This window comes from Dipodomys spectabilis, unplaced genomic scaffold, assembly GCF_019054845.1.
Source record: "Dipodomys spectabilis isolate Male_0828 unplaced genomic scaffold, ASM1905484v1 ptg000362l, whole genome shotgun sequence".
Classification (NCBI taxonomy): domain Eukaryota; kingdom Metazoa; phylum Chordata; class Mammalia; order Rodentia; family Heteromyidae; genus Dipodomys; species Dipodomys spectabilis.
In genome coordinates this window covers 4,243,955-4,250,096 of record NW_024871039.1, presented here as the reverse complement: position 1 = coordinate 4,250,096, position 6,142 = coordinate 4,243,955, and the positions used below count along the sequence as shown (strand labels likewise).

General features: G+C 43.6%; 1 pseudogene; it reads right to left on the bottom strand.

Annotated features, from left to right (window-relative positions):
• Positions 1-3,895: 3,895 nt before the first annotated feature.
• Positions 3,896-5,734, bottom strand: LOC122095808 (annotated as a pseudogene).
• Positions 5,735-6,142: the final 408 nt, after the last annotated feature.

The following is a 6,142-nucleotide window of genomic DNA, read 5'->3' as shown; positions in this document are numbered from 1 at the left end:
TCACCTTGTGTAGATTACATTCTACTTCCCTGTAAAGCCAGTCAAGGTCATATTTAAGCATCTTCAGCAACAACAGTGCCTGAAGTGTGCAGCCATTTACAGACCACTCAATATGAGGGCATTATTATAACCAGCCTCTTTTGCCCACAACCCTGCATTTTCAGATAAGAAAAGATAATTGTTTTGTTTTGAGAAAACCGAAGCTTGAATCTCTTAAAAGACCTGCAAGTTACTGCAAAGTGACCCAGAGGTAACAAAGGAAGCAGGAGGTTAATGGCTGCCTGCACCAAAAGTCTCTCAATCATTCTGTAGTAAATAATTATGGAAAGTGACATGACAAGTAGCCATGTGTGTACCACAGCTACAGCCAGTTGTACCACCTATATGCCTCCAACAGTTCCATAGGGTATTTGGGGGTTTTTGGTTTACTTTTCAGTTTGATTTTTGGTGCTATACAGACTGACATTTTGTTTGGTGCAGCATATGCACTGAAAGATCTGCTCACCAGATTTACCATTTCACTTGCTGAAATGATGAGAAGGGACAATAGAAACCTAAAGAGTTACATCTCTTCACAGAGACCGACTCTTTTGACTGTTTGAAAAAAAAAGGCTTATCTCTGTAGCTAGTTTGAAATAAAACTCAATTTTTTGAAAAGGAGTCTTAGTTCCCTACTTCTAAGGAATGTAACTATTTTCATTAGCTGGGATGTTTGCCAAATTTTAAAAACAACTTCTAAAGCGTTTGTAGTAAGCAGCTAAAAACAAAACAAAAAAGTTAGTTGCTTCCCAGAGTTTGTATAATGCCATTATCTAACTGGAACAAAGACTATTTCCTTTAATAAGCTAGTATTAGTGAATGAATCTCCATGCTCTGCAGATTTCTATTGTGCCTAGTCACAGGAATGAGGATCAGTGAAATGCTACAATTAATCTACATCCTTCTGCAATCTTCCTACAGTGGAAGAGAGGCGATTAAGCACCCCTGCAGGAAAAATAATCCTCAGAGATTGGTTTAAGACTTAAAAACCCACCACTAGGACATTCACACTTAATCTTACACAGGCAGGTCAAAATTTTAATATAAATTACTTTTGCCAACACTTAGCTTACGCATTCTTTGCTCCTTTTTTGGAGGATTCTCAAATTGATATCTAAAGACTTACATATGATATATAACTGTTATATGGTCTAATTACTAAGAAAATTTCTCTGGTAACCAACATATACTCTATATATCTCAGACCAGTTCCACATTCTTTCTATTCAGCTAATTATAGCTGAGTAGCCACTGGTAAAGGATTGTGAAGACCCTGTCATTTCTACAGAATAGAAAAGCAAGGCTAGTTACTGCAATTCAGCCAAATAAAAAGAAAAGAAAACAGATTAATAAACCACTCCCTTGAAAAGGAGAGGTACTGCACCTTTGCAAAATTGAACTGGCTCACTGCAGCTGAGCAACAGAATCACCACTGAAGCAAGAAAATAAGTTGGTCTATACAGGAATTGTACATGATTTGAAAATGCAAAAGTTACAGCGATCAACTAATAGCTGCAACCTTAATTTCCATTGCTACCTCAGAGTTGAAACTTAAACAGTTTTTGCAAGCCTAATGCTAGCTTCTCATCTCCTTTACTAAATCTAGGAATTTGTTCTCCGCAGCAAAGAAACAAAACACTCAAAACACATAGGTAAATACAGCAGGACATTATTGAAAACAGCTGCCTTGTGGTACAAAATACAGTACAAGTATACGGATGTCATTAAAACATCAAAAATACTATTGCTCCCATACAATTTAGGAAACATTCTTGGCAACGGAGAAAAATTGAAAAGAAAAGCTTTAAAAAACGTTTAAAAATTCTACTATGAATGATGTGAGTAGAGAAATAGTCTGAAAAGGGCACCAATGTTTGTGGCTCTTCTATTTCTTTGAACCTAAGATCAACATTATTTTGAGTCATAGTCAATTTTTTTTTAAAAAGCCTAATTTTATATACACAAGTATCTCCCTCTCAGCCACAAATACATGAAAATGACCTTTTTGTATATTACTTATTTCCCAATAAATACAAAAAGATTGTATAGATTGAATACCAAAATAAGATAATAAAAAGGATACGCAATAAATTAAAAAGGCAGCTCAAATAAAGGACAAGCATGCAGTTAAAAAAAATACTAAGATTGTGGAGATGGGGTTACTTGCCTCCTGGTTGAGAAGGTGTCACACAAAGAATACCTGAAAACTTTGGAAAGAACATTAGCTCCCATTCAATTCAAAGTTTCCTAGGCCTGTGACATTTCTAGAAATACCTTTTGATGGGGTGGGATTAACTTGATTAACAAAAATCATTTCTACTGAAAATCCATTTAAAATATAGAAGAGGCGATCCATGAAAACCCCAACTTTTATTCTTGAAAGACAGCTGGATAAACTGGCCAATGCCAGTATGTTGCAATTTCAAGATGGTATAAAAATGCTTCCAGGATATAGTCAGCATATTCACGTTCACATCAGTTCTATTCACAGATGGATTTCAGCTTCCACCGGGTGCACTGCTTGAATCATTCATCCATCATTTGCCAACTTTGATTGTGAGGTACTAATAAGATGGATCAAGTTCTTAAAAATTTGTTTTAAAGAAGAAATGATGCTGGAATTCTGAACCTGAGGATCTTTAGTATTTGAACAAATCCACAGATTAAACTGAAGGTGAATTAAGACTTCAGTTTTAGTTATTTCCAACTTCTCTGTGAGGATGCATATTCCATTAAAGCTCAGGCTTGTAGCCATACTGTTCCTTTTGCAGAAAATCATCAAGTTTTACAGTTAAAAATGCAGCCAACCAATGGCTGTAACAGCCAAATTAGCCACAATTCACTGGCTCATATAGTAGAGCCATGGGATCTGGCTCTCATTCACACCAATGCCACTTCTTGGTAATGACCTCCACCTTTAGAGATCAAGGGAAGAACTTTAGTGAGCAGCAACCCATCCACTCAACGAGTTTGCCTTGTGCTTTATGCCTGACTTATTGTGCCTACCTCAGCAACCCCCAATGTAAAACTGCTTTTATTTTTTGAAAAAAAAAATTCCTTTTGCCCAACTTTTAAACTATTTTAGTAATGAATTCTCTAGTTCAAGCATTGGCTTTTGAATTTTCGCATCCTGGAAAACAATTCTGCAAAGAAAAGACATGGGGCCAGATTCCATGCAAAACCATTAAAAAACAATCCAATTTGTTTTGATTTGCTGATGGCTTCTTGAATTCTTTTTTGCCTTGTCCATGATTGTGTAAAGTTGCATTCCTTTTCATAAACCTGGACTCTCAGGACTGGGTAACTGCAAAGGTCTCTCTGTCTCAAGAATTTCTGTGCAGATCTCGATCCAAAAGGCTGATTACAATGAAGGTGAAGGATAGACACTGCAACGGCGGCTAGGCCTGGAGAGATACTTTAGATTTATCCAGGTACAACACAAATTCAACTGTTATACACAGATGGATCTGGGTAAGTCAGATGTGTTTAGGGGCCCAGACTCGAAATCTATCCCCTTCAGGATTATCTAGATGAGCTTAGGAACCTCGCTTGGGAAATAGAAGCTGAGACTCTTGCAGGTGAGGAGATGCTGTTGTCCTCTCTTTGCAGGTTGCTGTCAATTTCTGGAACTTTACTGCTTTACTCACTGTTCAAGACTGTTGTCTTATGGTTATTTCTCTTAACTATATTATTTTTTTTTAATTTTGTTGGTTTTTTTTTTCTCCCTTGGTGGCCTCCCGGGCTCCCTCTCCACTAGCTCACAGGGGAATGAGCAAGAATGGGAACTAGCCAGGGGGATGGGGGATGGGGGGTGCTGGTAACAGGGTGGGGGAGGCCAGGGGGGAAAGCTGCCATTTCAATCCTCATCTACCTCTATGCCTTAGGACTCCTCACCCTCCCCCCCAGCAAGACGCTCATAAAGCTTATCCCTCTGCTGCTCCTGGATTTCTTTCATCTCATCCGCATACCGGCAGAAGACGCCACCAAACTTGCTCCAGGCCTTGAAGGGCACGGTGATGGCATTGCGGTAGGACGGCTTCACCTCACTCACACGTAGAAAAACTCCATACTTGTTGCAGCCCACATCGAAGAAGAAACGTTTGGAGTCCACAGTAATAGAGATGCCCTCCGGGAGTTCCCCGCACAGACCCCCCCCCCCCCCCCCCCCCCCGCCCCCCGCCCGGGGGCTGCCGGCACCGCCTCTTGGGCCTCCGGCCAGCTGGTCCTCCTCGCCTCCCTAGTGGTCCATGAGCTAGGTGAGCATGTCGGAATTCGATGAGACCTTGCGCAGGCAGCACGATGGTCTGGCCGCTCTGGAGGCCACCAGGCCCGGGGCCTGCGCCAAAGGCTGCGGTTGAGGGTCTGGCGGATGCGCAGGAAGCGGCCGCGCTGGTTCTCCTTGAGATCCAGGTAGTATTTGCAGTTCTTGCGCACCAGGAACTCGCTCTTTTTTTTTAATTTAATTTTATTTTATTTGAGAACATACTGTACAGAGGGGTTACAATTACATGGGCAGGATAATGCATACATTTCTTACCAAGCATTGCAGCCTCCTCCTTTGTTTACCCTTCACCTCCCTTCCCAACTTCCCCCCTCCCCCCCACCCAATCCTTCCCCCCCACCCCCCCCCACACCGACATTGTAAAGCTCGTTTTTGACATGACATTTTGTACTTCTCATGGTTGCAACAGGTCCACCTGAATCCTTAAACGACTTGTTTGTCCCCATCTCCTCCACAACTTATACTGACATCAAATATAGTGAAAGCTGGGGTTACACTGTGGGGGAGGGACATACAAAGCAACAAAGAAATAATCTTATAAATGCGTTAGAAACACATGCATGAAAGAAAAAAAAACATTAAAATACATATTTAAGGGTTTGTTTTCCTAACATCACATTATCTGACCTTTTCCGCTTGACTCATAGATGTATTAGATATTGCAAATAAGGGAAACCATGGGACCTATGTTTCTTTGGTCCTGGCTTACTTCACTTAATATAATTTTTTCCAAGCCTTTCCATTTCCTAACAAATGGGGAAATGTCATTCTTTCTGATGGAGGCATAGAATTCCATTGTGTATATATACCACATTTTCTTGATCCATTCATCTACTGAGGGGCATCTGGGTTGGTTCCATATCTTAGCTATGGTAAATAATGCTGCAATAAACATAGTTGTGCTGGTAGCTTTAGTGTGGTCTTGTTTATAAACATTTGGGTAAATGCCCAAAAGTGGGATTGCTGGGTCATAGGGGAGTTCTATGTGAAGTCTTTTGAGGAACCTCCATACTGCTTTCCAAAATGGTTGAACTGAGGAGTGCCGGGCCCGCCGCCCTCCTCTGTGCCCACTGCCAGCTGCTCGGGACTGCTGGGGCCCAGCTGCCCATAGTGCTCGATGATGTCGCGCAGCCAGTCGCCGAACTTGGCCACCACCAAAATGGACAGCGTGACGCGGCTCTTGGAGCCGCCCGCGCCCACCTCGGCGATCTTCAGGAAGCGGCCGTTGGTGTTCTGCTTCACGTCCAGGTAGAAGCGCTTGTTCTGGATGTCCAGCCGCTTCGAGGCCAGCTCCTGCGTCTCCTGCTTGCCTCCACCACGGGGTGCGGGCTGGAAGCTTCCCTGCCAGCTGCTGCCGCCGCCGCTGCCGCCGCCACTGCCGCCGTGCTCGCTGCCGCTGTCGCTGTCCACCATCTTCTCTGCTGCCGCCTCGCCGCCGCCTGCTGTGCTCGCGCCCCCATGCTCTGCCCTGCGGCTGGCGCTCCTGGGCCCCCCCAGCCTTGTCCGCCTGCTCCTCATGCTCTCCCGCCGCTCATCGCCAGCCGCCGCTGCCATCCCCATCCCCCAAGGAGAATTCTTGTGTGCTGGGCCAGTGGCTGTTGCTGAGCTGGGGTACTGTACCCAAGTGGGCTTCCAGGTGCTGGCCAATGGTGGCAAGGAGACTGTGGCCTGTCATCATAGGGCACCACCACCATTGGGTGGCCACATTCCAGGCTGCCTTTGCTGACCATGATGACTTGGTGCCAGTGGTGAATAAGCCCATTTTATAGAGAGGAATTACTATTCTAAAGTGCGAAGACTGGCATTGGTTGAAGGTCACTC